Source organism: Rhineura floridana, chromosome 8 (assembly GCF_030035675.1).
Source record: "Rhineura floridana isolate rRhiFlo1 chromosome 8, rRhiFlo1.hap2, whole genome shotgun sequence".
Taxonomy (NCBI): domain Eukaryota; kingdom Metazoa; phylum Chordata; class Lepidosauria; order Squamata; family Rhineuridae; genus Rhineura; species Rhineura floridana.
Genome location: NC_084487.1, coordinates 87245721 through 87265321, shown reverse-complemented (window position 1 = coordinate 87265321; position 19601 = coordinate 87245721). Strand labels below are relative to the sequence as shown.

At 41.5% G+C, this 19601-nt stretch overlaps 1 protein-coding gene across 9 annotated transcripts in view; it reads right to left on the bottom strand.

The window, feature by feature from the left end:
* The window catches only part of FOXP2 (forkhead box P2), a 655565-nt gene extending 636178 nt beyond the window's left edge, over positions 1 to 19387 (bottom strand). For 3 of the 9 annotated variants that reach the window (XM_061640027.1, XM_061640028.1, XM_061640029.1), the window contains exon 1: positions 17229 to 19385. The gene's annotated coding sequence lies outside the window, so the exon portion shown is untranslated. Of the gene's footprint in view, positions 1 to 17228 lie in introns of all 9 variants that reach the window. The other 6 variants (XM_061640024.1, XM_061640033.1, XM_061640026.1 and 3 more) reach the window with 4 other exon arrangements.
* Between the last annotated feature and the right edge of the window lie 214 nt (positions 19388 to 19601).

Genomic DNA, 19601 nt, shown 5'->3' with positions numbered 1-19601 from the left:
CACCCAAAATGAGTTCCCATAAACATTAAATTTAACAATGTAATGTACAGTTGTTGTTGTTCATTAATGTTTTAAATATTTTTTGTGATGATAATGGTCCTTGCTTAAGATTATGTCCTCCTACTAGAAATGAAGTCTAATTAAAAACCAATCAAAGAAAAACCAATCAATACAAATGATTAAGCCTTAGTTATTAAATAGTCAAATCTTAGTTTTTACATTTATAATACAAATACAGTGATTCTCAACTTGAAATGTTTGAGCAAGGAGTAAACAGGCTGAGCAAGGAGTAAACAGATTTGGGCCCATACATGAAGTTTCTTCTCTCATCCCTTCTGAGCATGCCAAACTATGGTTTAAAGTTGGTTTCCAAATCCTGGCTTCTTTAAAAGCCATTACCCACAGTTCACATCCCAACAGCAAGCTATGGTTTACTGCAGTTCCTAGCTTGTTTCTCCACAGGAGCAACTACAGGACTGATTGTGGATACATAACGTTTGTGCATGTCTAGGCTTATTAAACCAGGATTGGTAATCCGAATACAGAAAATGTAACTCTACAGAATGATCTCACCCATAAACCCCTACCTAACAGATCTACCAATGCAACACGGACATTCAAATCTCTTGCAGAAATGATGCTCTAAAACAGATCCAGATCACTCCAGCATGACTCAAAACCCACAAAAGCGGAGGAACAGAAAAGGGTTTTCAACACTGGTGATAAATAACTTATTTACAATTAAAATTCTGCTAATATTAGCACATGCATACAAATTATGAAAAAATGCAAGATCGAATTCATCAAAAGCAAAATGTATTTTTCTTATTTAACCAGCAAGTAGTAGCCTGAATTTCAGAAGTTTGCAGTTAAAATCAATCTATTACATATAATTACAATGCAAGTGTCACACTGTGCAGTTCACAGCATCAAAAACAGGCAGTGCTGCAAACTGCACAGTGTGACCAAGCCATTCTGGGTTCAGGGTAGGGAGAAGAAGGATGTAGGTGGAAGAAATCGAACAGACAGTAGAACAGCTGCAGTGCCCTGGGCAACCTACAGACCCACTTCATGTGAGGCCTCAGCATCAGTACCTCGAGACCTCCCTCTTCTCCAGGCCATGGGGGTGAGAAAGAGGCCAGGAAGTGACCTAAGTGGGGCATCAGCCTGGGCGGCTAAGCGAGCAGGAGGCTTGAAAGTGGCGCAGATAGGCAGCGGTGGCGGCATTTGTCAGGGGCAGCGGCACGGGGCAGCGGCACGGGGCAGCGGCACCTGGCAGCGGCACCTGGCAGCGGCACGGGGCAGCGGCACGGGGCAGCGGCACGGGGCAGCGGCACGGGGCAGCGGCAGAACAAGAACAGGCAAGGCAAGTGGGCATGGAGCATGAGCAGACCCATGGTGGCTGAGGCACGCCAATGCCTGCAGGAATTGTGGAGTATTGTGAGGGGTGTGAGCTGCCTGGGTTAAGGTGTGTAGCAATGGTTTGGAAGTTCCCAGGACAGTGGGGGATGGTTGGAAGTGCCTTTGAGGTGGTTGGTGCACAAAGCATGAAGGGGCAAAGCCCCTAGTAGTATTCATAAAATAGATTTTGTTTTGTTTGCTGTCAGAAGATCTCTTAAATAAATCCATACTACTACTCCCATACACTAATGGAGATCCCTGCATGCAAAGAATGCAGGTGCATATTCATATCACAATGCCCACCTGGATCCCACTGAATTTGAAAGATGCATGCTGAGGCAGTGCATCTCCCATCCAAAAGCAATAGTTGTGCAACTATGGATGGGTCAAGGCAAGTGTGCTTCAAAATGCAATGGGAAATCAAGAAGGTGGGTTAGAATTCTAAGGGATTACTGAGTCTCAAATCCAGAATTTCAAGTCAGCAGGGAAAAATTAGCCCTTCAATATTAAAACAGCTACTTCAGGGGCAGTAGACAAAAAGAAAGGACAAACAATAACCCTTTTAAAGGAAAGGCCCTCGAAGTGCCACAATAACTGCAGGATTTTCCCCTTCAAAAGTGACTCATGTACTCTCATTAAACTGTAACTGCATATTCCAGCTGGTTTGCAATATTATCATCTGACTCCTAGTTAAAAATAATGCCAAAATATCTTTAAATAAACTGTACAGGATTTTTACAAGATATATATATTTAAAACCTGTTTAGATTTATTTTATGTCCTGTTCTGGGCTGCATCACTAGAAAACTTTCAGAAAGAAAATAGTTGGTTACAACTTTATTCGTCAAACTAACCTTTTGCTATACAGGGCATTAGTCACCTAAGGCAAACCACAAATGTTTCTTTGCTAATTTACATCTCAATAAACCTTGGTTTTCCTTTGCTAAACAGTTATGTTTTCAAGACTTTATGGCTCTTTCTGTAAATTATAATCATTTTGTGAACTATTGACCATACATATTACATGGTGTACTTGGACAGTTTTGTGCACTAAGAACAATTTACTGGCATCATCATAACCTTAAAAATAATTTAAATTCATTCAGGACCGATATCAAGCAAGTTTGAATGAATTTCTGGGTGAAAGCATTTCATGATCATTTCCAAAACTAACATCATATTCTTGCACTCTTAGTGCTAATACACTATGCTAATTGGTTTTCAATTGAAAAACTGTCCTTACAATATGCCTGGCAATACCTCATATCGTCTGTGTTACATCAATTGTACAATACACAAGACCATCAGTACTTTTTTCCCTAATAGCATTCCCTTGTAAAATTTAGATATGTTTTTACACAAATATTACAAGCACTTCAATGATGGGAGAGGAGGAGGATATAACATTTCATCAGCAATCTTGGTAGACTCCTCATACCTGACTGCATTAGGTATTTTGCACTTTAAATGTTAGGTCATGAAAATACTGTAAGTACTGTAATGTAACCACAGCCTTGTCTGCTCTTTCACATACAACAATATGCACCATCATAAATATTTTAATTCCTATTTTTAACTCTAGAAAACTTTACATTTGTGTTTTCTACAAATGCTTATTTTCTCATCACTTTAAGAACTTTTTAAAAACTTGTATTTAGAAAAGGAACTAGTGGAGGAACAACACATAATGGATGCCATCAAGAAGCTTTCAAAAAGATACTAATGATTCCAAGTTACCCCTTCTTGTTAGGGCCATCCATTATTTCAGACTAATCACATTTCTATATTAATTGTAAAAAGTAGAATACCAATTCTATCTTTGTTCATTTTGAATGGTGAAGTGTCGGAGCTCAGTTAAAGCGCATCTGCTTTGCATGCAGAAGGCCCCAAGTTCAATCCTGGGCATCTTCAGGTAGGTCTGGAAGAGATCTGTGTCTGCAACCCTGGAGAGCCGCTGCCAGTCAGTGTAGACAATACTGAGTGAGATGGACAAATGGTCTGACTTGTTATAAGGTAGCTTCTTATGTTCTTATGAACTGGTAACTCTTTTTTTGGAAGAGTTGTATTGTCATTAAGATTAAAACCTATTACGTGTAACTCAGAGGGAAAAGCACATTTAAGTTTGAAGCTCATTTTGGGGAACAGCTGATTCTATTTCATTTCCATATTTGCATCTGTAAGATATAATTATCAAATTAGAGAGACTTCGTCTCTAATTCATATCTCCAAATGTCTTACATTTATTTATGCTCTTACATTTATATTCCACCTTTCTTCTGCCATGGAACCCAAAGCAGTGTACATGTTGTTCCCAAACAATCTCCCATGCAGACAAAAAACAGATCTGCTTAGCTTTAACAAGGTGGTACCTCCATGTGCCTTCAGACCATACCCTAGGACCACATGCTTGTAACAGAATCACTCACCAATTTCTACAAGTTCTATTCCTCTGACCAATTCAATGATGAACACGTTATCAGCCATTTTCCTTCCACTTCCTAGCATGTATTTAAGCATGCAATAAATAATGACTTACTTATGTACTAATAATGTCAATGAATGCAATACATTCAGGATCACATTTTTTTGTATACAAGGGCAAAAGAGGTCAAATAATGTGTGCCCAGTTAACAGGTTGTCACTACTCTGCACAAAAAATACTGCCTACATTGCTGCTCATTAGATTGTGTACATGTGAGAATCATCCCAGAATGTCCACATAATACTCTTTGCCAATTTCCACTTCAAATGACAGCAGCTCCCCAGAATCAAGTCAATAGAGGCATCAAGGTAATACTTCTATTAGGAGACTCAAATTGAATTAATAAGATATAAATTGAAACATAATATTTTGGAAAGGTTTTCCTCTGCTACTTCCCTCACTGCCTCCCTGGAAAAACATAACAAGCTATTATTAGATAAAAATAAAACATAATTTCTCTTAACACACATAGACTTTTTAAAAATCACATCATTTGTCACTCTATACCATTCATGAATCTTATGCCTTCTATGGTTTTTATCCTATCTCAAGCTTTTGTTGGCCACTCTTCACAAGAACTACCCTTTATTTCTATCTTATCCTTTCAAATTCCTAGTTTATTCTATCAACCTGCTCATCTCAATTTTATTTTAATTATTTGTGTTGAAACAGAACTGATTTTAGTTATGAAACCAATTTTATTACCAACATTTGTTTTTCCAGATCTTGGGACTAAAGACGTAAGAACTCATTGCTACTTGTAAACTTTTCAGACAGTGCCAAAGAACAAAAGCTTCTAGAGGGAAGAAAATTAATTCCATACCTTTATAGCTAGAAGACAAATTCAGTATCTTTTTAAACTCCCCAATGCCAAAATGTCAACAGTCTTCAAAGAGATGTGCTGCACTACCACTGTGTCACCAGCAAGCTAGATGAACATGATGGGCCATACATTATATGATGTCACTATGTTGCACTAAATGTAGTCAGCCAAAAAAGCACACAAGACAGAACTGAGGGATTCAGCAGCAAGAGAACCACTGAAACAATTGCAGCAGGAGAGAGCTGTTAGTAAAAGCAATGAAACCAACAACTTCTGGTTTTACTTGTATAACCGTATCATAAACACTGTATCCTTCCTCTGCAGAATCTCCACAGGCAACTTATCCATGTTCCACATAGACCTCAACAGGCCTAGCATGACAACACAGATGCAACGGTGAACTAAGCAAAAGCTATGAAGATCACATTCGACAGAGCCCGTGGGAGAAATATGCACAAAACTATGTATCAGCAGTACCTAATAACTGTGTAATAATTGAGTGGAATGACACACAGTAAAATGGCTTTAATCTTGCACTAACAAGTAATTTTAAAAGTTGGCCTGAACTTTAAAGTACAGTCTAACGAGCCCCTCCCATTCTCTTTTTTCTAGAAATTCCACGTTTACAGCATGACATCTTTCGAAACAGGGCAACTGGAAGTCATAAATTGAGTTAATACAGAATGAATGAACGTAACTCATGAACTATTAGATTATGACAGGAGTGCCCACCCCATAAAAACTGAAGGGAAAATCCCTCTCCCCAACAATTGCTTTGGAGGAAAAAAGAGAAGACAATTTCAACCCTCCCTCAGCAAAGATTGTTTTGGAGGTGAAAGGAGGCCTCTCTTCACCCCAAGATTATGATTGGAGGAGACATTTCAGAGCTGTACTGAGCCAATGCAATTAATTTCCGCCCCCAACTCCTGGCCAGAATATCACCTGTACATTGCCTTCTGCTTCTGGGGGGTATCCTACAACAATAGATGCAATTAAGTATGTGCCACTTCTTGGGAGAGCTGACTTTTGGTGCTTGGAGGACAGGAAGGATGTCCCCCTGCAAATTATATGTAGGCATTTCCTCTATACCTCAGGAAAATCCACAGCTCGATCCACATCAATATTTGAAGTGACAAGTTCTGATGTGGATCTTTGTAAGTGGCAAGTTTCAAACGTGCTTAACAGTTCTCAGGAAGTTTGGGAATCGTAGATTTGTGAAGAACTCTCAAATAATTTTAAGCACGTCCTACAAAATTACAATATCCAGGGAATGGGGAAAGTCATACCAACTAGACTGGCATAGAATTGGATTAAATTTGTAGCAAAGTGTTTAATGTAGCATAGTAATGGTACATTGTGTCATATGCATATTATCACTTACACCCTTGCCACGTAAATTCATTTCCCTTACTTGGTATGCTGTAGCCATAACTGAGAAACATCTGTACAGTAGGGCCCCGCTTCTCGGCGCCCCGCTTTTCGGCATTCTGCTAATACAGCACCAGCTGGGCGATTAGCTGGAGTCGGACCTGGAGCTCCCCACGCCGGAGGAGGGGAAGATCAGCTGAAACACACCAGCTGATCTTCTCCTCTTCCGGTGCGAACAGCAGGTTAAGTTCCAGACCCCCACGCTACAGCTGATCCGCTGTTCGGTGGTTTTTGCTTGTCGGCGGGGGTCTGGAACTTAACCTGCCGTATGAGTGTGGCCCTACTGTATCAAAAAGAGGAAAGCTAGCCTGAAACCATAGTTGTAAATTCACTTCAAACCATGGTTTACAGGCAATCCCAATTAATTCTAGTTAATGTGGTCCTATTCTGCTTGCTGCTTTAAAAGGTCAAAACCATCACTCCGGCCAGAAGCAAATGGGCAGTGAGTTACAAGGTCCAATCTTTGATTACCAGATAGTAATGGGTCACATATGAACACCCCCCTAAATAATGAATGGACACTGGCTGCCCTATAATTCTCTCCAGAAAATGTTTGCTTTTTGCACTTAGTCCAGTCTACTTCTATGTTGAAATTATTTTTAATATGTTTTTAAAGTTTTTTTTTTTAAAAGATGTTTTTAGGATGTTTTATTTAAATATGTTTTTAAGGATGTTTTGTTTTAATATTTTTAAGTGTTTTGTTTTTAAGATGTTTTAAAGTGCTTGTAGTGTTTTTGTTTGTCACCCTGGGCTCTTTCTGGGAGGAAGGGTGGGATATAAATTTAATAAATAAATAGGTTCTCATACTTACCGTTTGTTAAACTGATGCTATCTCTAAGGAGGAAATGCTGGGTTCAGGAGGAAGTATGAAAAATAGCAATAAAATGGCACAGTTTGAGAACTATCAACAAGCTACAATTCTACATGAAATGTTGGCACAGTTTGAGGAAGGGTGGGATATAAATTTAATAAATAAATAAATAAATAGGTTCTCATACTTGCAATTTGTTAAAATGATGCTATCTCTAAGGAAGAAATGGTGGGTTCAGAAGGAAGTATGAAAAATAGCAATAAAAATGGCAGTTTGAGAACTGTCAACTAGCTACAATTCTACAAGAGTTGTTGGCTGTATTTATAATAAAGCACACGTGTATATTATAAAAGCTTATGGTCTGAATACATATGTAAGTACACCATGCTTTTCCATTCAGCTCCAATTCTTAACCATGGAAGTGGCTGGCAGGGTACATTTAGCAAGACCACATGTATGTTGGTCTCCCATGATGTGCAGAAGAGATGACCAGTTTGGACAAAAGACAGAGCTTCTCCCTTTCTGTGCAATAAATGGTTATCAACTCACCATAGGAAACTTCTCAGGCAATATAATATCCTTCAGGCAGCTGCCTCCCTAGATGGACATGTCAATGATGAAGAGCAGGGCATCACAATCAACAGTCTCAAAAACAAAATAAAAAATCCCAGCAGTCCACCCAAACCTGCATCCTGTTCCCAAAAGTGGCCAGTGACATGCTTAGCCTTTACTTGCAATTCCCCTCCCCCATCATTCTGAGGAATACAGCCACTAAAACAGAAGTTCCATGTACCTATCATGGTTAATAGCTATTGATATTTATTTATTTACATTTATATCCCACCTTTCCTCCAAAGTGATCAAGATGGCATAAATGGTTCTCTCCCCTTTCCATTTTATCCTCACAATACCCCTATGAGGTAGGCTAAGCTGAGAGATCGTGACTGGCCCAAGATTACCCAGCAAGTTTCAAGACTGAATGGGGATTCAAACCCTGATCTCCCAGGTCCTAGTCCAACAGTCCAACCACTACATGACACATTAATAGGCCTATCCTCCATGTCTAACACAGTTTTAAAGGCATCTCAGACCATAGCCATAAACACATCTTGTGGCAGTGAATTCTATAAATTAATTGTGCATTAGGGGGGAAAGCATTTCCTTTTGTCTCTAAGAACCTTTAAGAATCCACTACTAGTGGATGATCCCAAGTTCTAGTGTTATCAAAGGGAGAAAAACTTCTACTCTGGCCACTTTCTCGACACCATGCATAGTTTTTATAAACTTCTATCATGTATTTTTTGCCCCAAGCTAAAAGGCCCCAAACCTTTTAGCCTTTTCTCATAGAGAAAGTGCTCCAACTTCAGTCACTGTGGTTGTTCTTTTCTGCACATTCTCCAAGTCTACATTAACCTTTTAGATAGTTTTGGATGCCCTATCACAGCCATGATACAAATTTACACAAAGGCATTGTTATATTGGTCATGCCATTTTCAGTCAATTTCCTAATAAACCCTAGAATGGAATTTGTCTTCCTCGGTGGTGAACCACATGGCATTAACATTTGATCGAATTATCCTCCATGATCCCAAAACTCATTTCCTGTTTAGTCACAACCATTTCAGATATTATCGGTGTATCTGAAGTTAGACAATTTTGCCCCAAAGTTCATCACGTTAAACTTTATCTGCTTCTTTGATTACCATTCACCCACTTTGTGGTTCTTCTCACAGTCTGCTTGGATTTTTACCATCCTGAATAATTTGGCATCATCCACAAACCTGACCAGTTCACTATACAACCACAACTCTAGATCAATTCATGCACAAGTTAAATAGCATCAGTCCTGATATAGATTCCTGGGTGCCCCCATTTATTTATGTCCTCTGTTTTTGTTTATTTATTCTTACCCTTAGCTTCCTGTTCTCTAACCAGTCATTGCCGGGCCTGGCAACCAAGAGGTCTTCTGTATCTTTAAAAGTTGTGCAGGGGGAAGGGAGAATTCCACCTTGTAGTTTTTCCCATTACAGTCTTGCAAGAACACCTGCATTTGGCTGACTTTTTATTCTCCTAAAGATAAAGGATCAGGATTAGGCCCTGACCCTAGCAACCCTACTTAGATCCATAGAACTGATGGCTTACACACAAATAAATGGCAGCATGATTAGGAACACAGGGAGCTGTATTATACCATGCCAGTCTACACTGTATGTTTTCATTGATTAGCAGCGGTTCTAAAGAGCTACAGACAGGAGACTTCCTCAGCCCCACCAGGAAATGTCAGAGATTGAACCTGGAACCTTTTGCGTGCAAAGCGTGCACTCTACCACTAAGCTACAGCTCCTTCTGCCTCAACAGATTGGATCCAAACAGTACAATCCTATGTATGTCTACTCAGAAGTAAATCACAGTGAGTTCAATGAGGTTTGCTCTCAGGTTCTGTGTTATAGGACTGCAGCCTAAGGCAGTTGGGTCACATTGAAGCAAATGATCATGAAGGAACTTGTCCCACTGATTTCAATGGGTACTAAGTGCAACTAACTTAGTTTGTATCCAACCTGATACATTTCCAAGTAACAGTTTCTTCAAGCGTTATTGGAAAAGCACAATACAGAGTACACTAGAAGTACAGCAAAACGGACATAATGTGGAACCATTACATGTGATTAAGGTGTGGACTATGACCTGGGAGACCAGGGTTCAAATCCCCACACAGCTATGAAGCTCACTGGGTGACCTTGGGCCAGTCACTGCCTCTCAGCCTCAAAGCAATGGTAAACCACCTCTAAATATCGCTTATCATGAAAACCCTATTCATAGGGTCGACATAACTTGGAATCAACTTGAAGGCAGTCCATTTCCATTTTTCACTCTATCATCATCTCAGTGTTTACAGAGGAATAAATCCCATTAAGTTGGATGGTGATCTGAAGGTGGGGAGTTTTACATCAGTCCCTTTGTCATGGACAGATCACCGCCTGCTGAGGTTTAGACTTACAGCGACTTTTCCCCTCTGCAAGGGTGGGGGACCTATTAAGATGGTCCACCCCTAGAGACTAATGAATCCGGATGGTTTTCAAAGGGCTCTGGGGAGTTTTCCGGCTGATAAGGCTGGCGCTCCTGTCGAAACCCTGGTCGAAATGTGGAATACAGAAATGACCCGGGCAGCTGACATGATCGCTCCTGCGCACCCTCTCCTGTGTAGAGCTCATACAGCTCCATGGTATACTCCAGAGCTGAGAGCGATGAAACAATATAGGAGACGGCTTGAGTGCAGATGGAGGCAAACTCCTGATGGCTGCAATCATACACTGGTAAGTGCTTATACTAAACGGTATTTAGGAGCTGTGAGGTTGGCAAAAAAACAATACTTTGCTACCACTATTAAATCATCCATTTGCCGTCCAACAGAGCTTTTCAGAATTGTTCGTGGGCTATTACACTCTGGCCCTAGGGACACGGTAGAACCATCTGAGGCCCGGTGTAACGAATTTGCTAAGCACTTCCAGAAAAAGATCATTTGCATCCGCCAGGACTTGGACTCCAATGTTATAGCAGTTGAATCACAGGAGGTATCCAGAGCACAGCCTTGTCCTGATTGTTTGGATGAGTTTCAGTTGGTGCAGCTCGAGGACGTTGACAAGGTGCTTGGACAGGTGCGCGCGACCACTTCTGCTCTGGACCCTTGCCCCTCATGGCTAATAAAAGCTAGCAGGGATGGAACAGCCGGTTGGGCCAGGGAGGTGATTAATGCCTCACTGTGAGAGGGAGTGGTCCCTGGCTGCCTAAAAGAGGCGGTAGTGAGACCACTTCTGAAAAAATCTTCCCTAGACCCAGAAGATCTTAATAACTATAGACCGGTGGCAAATGTCCCATTCCTGGGCAAGGTTCTGGAACGAGTGGTTGCTAGCCAGCTCCAGACACTCTTGGATGAGACCGATTATCTGGATCCATTTCAGTCGGGTTTCAGGCCTGGTTTTGGCACGGAGACAGCCTCAGTCGCCCTGTATGATGACCTTTGTCGGGAGAAAGACGGGGGGAGTGTGACTCTGCTAATTCTCCTTGATCTCTCAGCGGCTTTTGATAACATCGACCATGGTATCCTTCTGGGGAGACTCGCTGATCTGGGAGTAGGAGGCACTGCTTGGCGGTGGTTCTGCTCCTACTTGGAGGGTCGCCTCCAGAAGGTAGTGCTTGGGGAACATTGTTCGGCACCCTGGGTTCTCCAGTATGGAGTGCCGCAGGGGTCAGTTCTGTCCCCCATGCTTTTTAACATCTACATGAAGCCGTTGGGTACGGTCATCCAGAGCTTTGGAGTGCGTTGCCATCAGTATGCTGATGACACGCAGCTCTATTTCTCCTTTTCATCTTCTTCAGGTGAGGCTGTCAATGTGCTGAACCATTGCCTGGCTGCGACAATGGACTGGATGAGAGCTAATAAACTGAGGCTTAATCCAGACAAGACTGAGATGCTGCTAGTAGGAGGTTCTTCTGACCGGATGGTGGATGTTCAACCTGTTCTGGATGGGGTCGCACTCTCCCTGAAGGAGCAGGTTCGCAGCCTGGGAGTTGTTCTTGATTCATCCCTGTCACTTGAGGCTCAGGTAGCCTCGGTGACCCTGAATGCTTTCTACCAACTTCAGTTGGTGGCCCAGCTGCGCCCCTATCTGGACAGGGATAACCTGGCTTCAGTTGTCCATGCTCTGGTAACCTCCAAATTAGATTACTGCAATGCACTCTATGTGGGGCTGCCTTTGAAGACGGTTCGGAAACTGCAGCTTGTGCATAATGCAGCAGCCAGATTGGTAACAGGGACCAGATGGTCCGAACATATAAAACCGATTCTGGCCCGCTTGCACTGGCAGCCTTTATGTTTCCGAGCTCGATTCAAGGTGCTGGTATTGACCTATAAAGCCTTACACTGCTTGGGACCACAATACCTGATGGAACGCCTCTCCTGATACGAACCTACCCATACACTACATTCAATATCAAAGCCCTCCTCCAGGTGCCTACTCCGAGGGAAGCTCAGAGAATGGCAATAAGGGAGAGGGCCTTCTCAGTGGTGGCCCCAAATTAGGGAATGATGTTGCTGATGAGGTGCGGCTGGCGCCAACACTGTTATCTTTTCAGCACCAGGTTACAACTTTCCTCTTCTCCCAGGCATTTTAGTATTTTAGTATTTAGTATTTTAATATGTGTTTTTGTCTGTCTTAAAATGTTTACAATTTTGAAATTTGGATGTAGTTTTAAAATTGTTTAAATATGTGTTTTAATTGTAGATGGAAGTTTTAGTTTGTACACCGCCCAGAGAGCTTCAGCTATGAGGCGGTATAGAAATTTAATAAAATAAATAAATAAAATAAATAAGACTTACTCATCATCCTTAGTATGGGTGCTTAAGATTGCAGACATTTGCTTAAGAATGGGTTTAGTTCTGTCATTTTCATTTCAAAAGTTTATATATAACCACCATCAATGAAAACTTATGCAAGATTACCGTATAAATCTAGATCTAAACTATTCAGTGTATGTGTTTTTATAAAGGACAGTTGAGATGCATGCCACAGTGTTCAGACAAAAGACTATTATTTCTAGCACACCATTGACAAAAGCCTTAGAAGAGTAATCAATTTGAGTGCCCCAAAATTAATATTCAATATTTGTAATGGAACGGATGGCATTCCAAGTTTAACTATGATTTGCACTTTTCTCCACTAACAATCATACCTAAATATTTTGCAGCGATGTGTCCTAAATCATTTTCCGTTCACAAAAGATAACATCACATTCATAATTTGACTCAGACAACATATGAAGACACATTATTCATTTCTTACCAAAAACCTTCCCCAATATTAGCCTAGTAAACAGTAACACTTTATTCACAAATATTAATAACTTCAATGTGCCAGAGAAGAAGTAGAGAAGCAGTCAGCCCAAGTTCTGGCCTAACCATCAGACAGCATCCTATTAAGCTGGAATACTTAAATTTGAACCATTTAGCATTTTGATGCTAAATATATTTACAAGACAGCAATTCAAAACCCATTAACTTATAAGAAAGTTTCATTCATAGAAATGGGATTACCTGCAAATAAATATGCTTAACAAATATATAAATTTGTTTAAACTGAAGTACTTTTGCTTACTTAGGTTGTAAAGGCAACTCTCAGTGACATACCCAAACCATGCAACAAACCTGAATTAGAAATCAAGAGGCTGCTACTTTGGTCAACCCAGCACATCTTAACATCTCTTGCCAGACAGGTCTTTCAAAAAAAACAAGACAGGATTTCACATTGCATATACACATACATCATGTTTATCTGAATATTAGCCTTACTTTCAACTTACTTTTAAATAAGCAGGCATTAGATCACATTGCTGGAAGACTGAGAAATGAATAATACTGACCACAAGTGCACTGGTTTGTGGTCAGTGATGGTATATGGAGGATGCAGCCCTGATGAGCCTTGCCTGTGCCACTGGCAACATTCTTCAGTAAAGGCAGGGCCCCTTCACCCTTCCTTGCTTGCCACTCTGTAGCATAGTAGCACTCTTTTCTTCTCCCATGCTCCTCCACTGTTTGTGGTAATTAAACCATGGTTACCTTCTTCCTAGGACCTAAATTCTAGCCACAAATTTATAGTATATTCTACTGCAATCAACAGGATTTACTTCCCAGTATATTACTATATAATTAAGTCCCACTGACATTAGTAGTATGTTTAAGATTAGGGAGAAGAAGTGATTAGTACTGAGATTCCAAAACATATAATCATAAAGTGTTTTAGCAAGGCATTTACATTTTAAACATACAGTTAATTTTATCTATTTTAAAATATAGTAAAAACAGGAGGTAAACTTATACTGCACTGAAATATGCACTCCAAGACACATTTATTCTTTTGATTCCCAGTGAAATCATAAGAAGCACTGCTTCTTAGCAAGAAACTTCAATTGAAATTAATAGGCTCTCTTTCCAAGCAAATATATTGAGGAAGCCCAAGCACACAGTCTACAATGAGGCAGTTTCATAGGCAGTCTACAAATACAACTGAAAGAACTATCGAAAACCCAGTTAAACTACTATACTTAAATCAGTGTAGTCCAATAACTACTGCAGTTTAACCAAGGGACAGAGCAACCTATTAGTTTAAATGGTTAATATTTTGGAATATTTTATAATATTCTAGAAAAATGCCAAGCTCTCGCCACTTTTCTCAAAAAATATGCAGTAGAATACGATGCCATCCATTACGTATCATCATTTTAAATATATGCTGCTGTTTTAATGTTTTGCATTGAATGGATTTTTGTACTGTAAGTTGCATCAACACTTTAGTAGAAGGTGTCTTAACAAAGTGAATAAATAACAAGAAGCAGCACAGAATACATTATTGTGTCAAACTTGTTTTCAGTGATTCCACTGGCACAAAGACATCAAATGAAAGATACAAGCAGAGCTCTCGTTAGTATGCTTTGATCCTCAATAGATGAGGCTTACTATTCAAAATTAATAGTTATTTTAATATACCACAATCAATTATTTAAAACGCTCATAAGAGTACAGCATCTTTAAAAAAAACAGCTGGCACAATCACATCTGGTTTTGGATATGTCCAATTTAAATACATGGAGGAAAGAAAATGGTGTTTTATTTGCTTGTGCAAAATATTATTGTGCATCGTAATTTTACACGTTGCAAGGATAATCCAGGTCCTTTTGAAAATGATAGTTTTGTCACCAACTTGTGGAATGAGGACTTCACCCTGTGTGCATATAAGTAGGAAGAACTACAAAGAGTTTGTACTATACTCTTCACAATTAATATGGTAAGTATAGCAACTTAAAATCTAACTTTAGTCTCCTTTATAAGAGGTCTCATATGTTTAATGTAACATTAGCAAAACAACTGTAAACATTAATGCACTGTAATATTATTAAACACAATACTTTTTTTCTTGACAGGTTTCATTTATCTGATATAGAAGAAAAGCAGCAGTAAAGTATCTCACAGGTAATATTGTTATGATTTACCATAGATTAATAGTGTGCTCTATTCCACTGCCCTATTTCACCACTGAGTGACCAATAGTGTGATCTATCCAATTGACGTATATGGAGAAATTTCATCCACTTCCTTCAAAGAGCTTTGGATCTAGCTCTAGATCAGCAAAAGAATAATAAAAATCTGGCATGATTTACTTTCACACCTAAACTCCTGCATATGGAATTGTTCAATGTCTAACTCAAGTGAACTGAGTTGTGGAGACAAATCAGAATAACAGAATTAAGCTGCAATTTTACTTCCACATTTCCCCATGAGTAAGTTCCACTGAACACAGCAGAACTTGCTTCGGAGTAAATATGCATAGGATTACACTGTTAGACAATTTTTTGCCAGTTTTTACATAGGAGAAAGATTACTGGAATTGAAATCATTCTTTAGGAGAAAGATCATTGGCACTGAAATCTCTCTCAACTGCATCACATATTTCATTTTATTCTTCAAAAATAACTCCTTCCTATCTTGTAGAGTGAATGCCCTACAAGTGAATAGTCATTTTAGGAACTTTTCCTTAAAGCTCAGTTATCTTCCTTCCCAGTCATGTGTTATCATCTGTTATACTATAGTAACATGTATGGGTTCCTTTCAATATGATCTCACAGTCAACTATTTTTGACAATGAAAGCAGACAACTTCCATTAGAGCAAAAACTATGTACAATGTTTAAATCTAGTTATTCAATGCCAGGTGGTCAATATTTAAATCTAGTTATTAAATGCCTCATAAAATTAAAAGCTACTTAGATACTAGGAATTCTGCCCTATTTTTTAAATCAGCCATACACCAAGAACGTTAATGTTCGGGTAATCACTCAGAAACTTGAGCAAAAGACAGCTAGCATTTTGTTTTGTTTTTTACCTTCCCTGTCCTCACACTTACAACTCACAAACAAAGCCCAACATACCTTAGAGCCATTTACCTGCTCTAGCTCTAAAGCTCTTAGAATTAAACTTTCACACCTTTCTTGTGTTTTGAATTTCAAGAGTGAAATTCAAGAGAAGGCTCTCCCACAGCAAGATAGGATTAGAAGCCTGCCTCGGGAGTTCCACACAGGTCTACCATTATTATTTATTAATCTATCGTTGTAGGCTAAAGTTTTCTATTGTTATTGTTCAAGGTCTCTCTCTGGCAAGCGCAAGCATAAGCACTAGGAAAAGGTGTTGGGAGACCAAAGCAAACGGCAACTAAATAAATAAATAAAGGAATGCAGTAACCCGTCCTGACCAGAGAGGGTAGAAGGCGAAACACCCTCCACGTGCATCTGATGGAAGGAAAGTCAGTGAATACCAACTGCCAGGGCTGCCTGGATCTAGCCAAGTGTTACAGCTAGGCCCTTCTCTCCTCCTCTTCCCTCCCCTCCTTTTGCAAAGAGGTCTGGCATGGAGGGTGTCTGTCTCGCCGCTCTTCCAAGAGCACACGTGCTCCCCCCCCCACTAGATTATATGCTTTCCCTCACCGAAAATGATACGAGGAGAGGTGTGTGAGACGGCACGACACTCTCAGAAATATCACACGAAACTTTCGCAGGCTTGAAAGAAAACAGTTGACAATTAGATTTAAATACATCTTTTACAACAGTTAGCGATTGGTAACAGTCTACACAGGCCGAGTTCGAGAGTTTGTAAACCTTTCCAAATAACTCAAAACGCTCAAGTCTAGTGGCACCTCAAAGGCAAAACATCAAATACAGGAAGGGAGCTCTAATCCACTAAAACTCATGACACAATAAGTCTGCCACATCTTTGCAGTACCACAAGCCTCTCCCTTTTGTGTTAATCGAGCGCATTAAAATGGGAGGGGGTAAACCCCGAACTCACTGGGTCACGCTTTTAAAGACTGCCTCGTTTATTTTATTTTTTTAAACCCTCCTGGAAAACAAAGATGAATGCATAATGAAGTATCAGATAGCCCCATAAACATTGTGGGCGTTTGTTTCGGTAAAAGGAAAAAAAAGGAAAGGTGGGGTAGATGCGGGGCACAGCGTTTACCACCTGCTAAGAACAGACCGTGACACATGTCACACTGGCAGCCCCCATGTTCCAGGCGCCTTGAAAGTAAACTTTCTTGCAGCAAGAAACAGCTGAAGAGAAAGCGGGAGGGGGAGGGGAACCGAGAGCGAGAGGATGAAAGTAACTAAGCAAACCCCAGACTTAAGGACGGCGTGGGGTGGAGAAGAGAAGGGAGGGGAATAGTTTTTAAAAAAACTTACCAGGAGCTCAAACTGAGTAGAGTCCAGAGGAGGTGACAACGCGGGGGAGAGGCAGGGGCTGCACTCGTCCGCCGGGCGCACGCTCACGTAAATACAAACACATTCAGATAAAAGTGTTTTGCAGGAGGAGCTGCAGCTGGTGGTGCTAGGACTCGCCAGAAGAGCCGCCGGGTGGGAGGGGGGAGATTGGAACGGAACAACAAGCGAGAGAGAAGCGACAACCGTAGTGTCTCTGAATGGGGTGGATATTCTTCCGCAGGCGGCGCTGGCTGTGTGACTCCAGGCCTGGGCAGCAACCACAGCAAGAAACCAACCGAACAGCAACCGCAAAGCTGAGCCAGAAGCAGCTGCACGGGGTCTCGCGTTCTCTCAGAGGCTCGCGGTGCTTCTCGCGTTCTCCCTCCCCGAGTGTGGGTCTGGCTCTTCGGATGGAGTGTGCAGCTGCCTCTCACGTGTGTGTGTGTGTGTCTATGTGCGTGTGTGTCTGTGTGTATGATTCCATTTTTTTTAAAAAAGCGTGTACACGCACGCCCCCCCCTGTGTTTTGGGGAAAGGGAGCGGCTTCTAGGTTGCGTTAATAAAGTTGTGTGGCGAGAAAAGAACTGCAAGCTTCTCTCAGTGCCCCCCGCCAAGAAAAGTGCAGTAGGATCAATCTAGCCGTGTCCCCTCCACCGTTACTGATGCTCTAGTCTCCCCGCTTCCTAGCCTTCTCCTGGGCAAGGACAAGAGTCCAGCTCGCGGAGCAGGATATTATTAGGATTCGCAGTGAAGCGTTCCGCTTGACGTCAGGTCCACCTGCTATGTAAACAAACCATCCGAGAAATTGTTTGCTCTCCTCCCGCCTCCCCGCCCCAGTTCAGCCAACGGAGAGAAGAAAACAAAGCCTCGTGTTAAATTGGTTCCGCCACCAGCTTTTAGGCTAGTACTCGAAAGTAGCAGGGGGCTTAGACGGGAGGGAGGGAGAGAGAGAGGGAGGGAGCTTCTCAGAAGGAGGGCAGGAAGGATTACAAGAGCCCTTTCGAAAGACTGCTTTGAAGCGTTGGCACGGGAGAAGGGGGTGGAAAGTTCCTCAGTCTTGGGCCGTGCTTTTCAGACTTTGGTCAAAGCGCGAGCATTTTAGATACATCTCCCTTATCTCTGGCGGTTTAGTATTCCAATGATACTCGGAAGTCCAACTCTGACCTCAAACACACCCCACAGCGAGGAAGCGAAGGCAGCGGGTGGTCCCGCGCGTGCTAAGATAAACGTCTGCCCAAGCTCTCTTGGAAAGTAAAGCGTAGTAAATCCCACGCTAGCAGGTTGCTTGCTGCGTTCTCCTCCCCTCATGCCTGGAAACAAAAAGAGACGCGCCTAACTTGGATGCCATTTTTCTTACGGCGTAAACCCGTTTGTATTTTTTAGGAAGTAGGTCCTACTGTGTTCAGCAGGGCTTATGTTCAGGCAAGTGTACACAGAACAGCAATCTTACAACGTAACTGTATGCATGTCTACGTAGAAGTGTCTTCAATGGGGTTTGCTCCCAGGAAAGTGTACGTGGGATTGCAGTCTTAACTCCGAATTAGAAAGGGCTGTCTGTTGAGTTTCCAAAAATAAGGGTGAGAGAGGCACACACCACTCCACGTGCTCGGGGCGCTTTTGATTTAATTGTGGCCACGCATCTTCCAAGGCTGAGTCCCTGTAATATATTCAAGCCCTTGGCCATGCTTGCTCCCTACACACACACTTCCTCCCTTCAGTTCGAACTAAGGCGAAACTGGCTCTTTGCTGAGGTACAATTTCGCACACCGGGCATCTGTTTCCTTGCCTTCTTCTAGACTAGAGTTACTGGCCAGTCTGGCGCCTGCAGCCCACGGAACACTTTTTATAAAGAAAGGGCAACAACAAAACTGTTTGGATGAGACACAATTAAAAGCCCATCCATGTTCTGCGTTTGAATGGCTAATGACGGTGCCAAGAGCCTATAGAATATTGCGGTACCAGCTACTTGTACTGCGGCGTGCGCTTTCGTAGGCAACAGCCTTCTTCCTCAGAGGCAACACGAGCAACTCTGAAAGTCCTTCTTAACTTCTGCTCTGAGTACCGCAAAAGCCTCTACTCTCAATAAGGATTTTTTTCGCTACACACAAGCGCGCGTGCGCGCGACTTTCAAAGGCAAAAAACGCCCCGTGTCCTCCCCCACAAAATACCACCACCTCGTAGATGCAAATCGTGTTTCCAGCTGAAACAGTTGTAGCCCCTCAGCCAAAATCAAGGCAAGGACAGCCTGATCAACTAGGCTTGTAAACCGGAGTACTCTAATTTTAAATACACACACACAACCAGATTTTTAAAAACCGATGTGGCCTCACAGGAGAATATGGAACCCCAATTGAT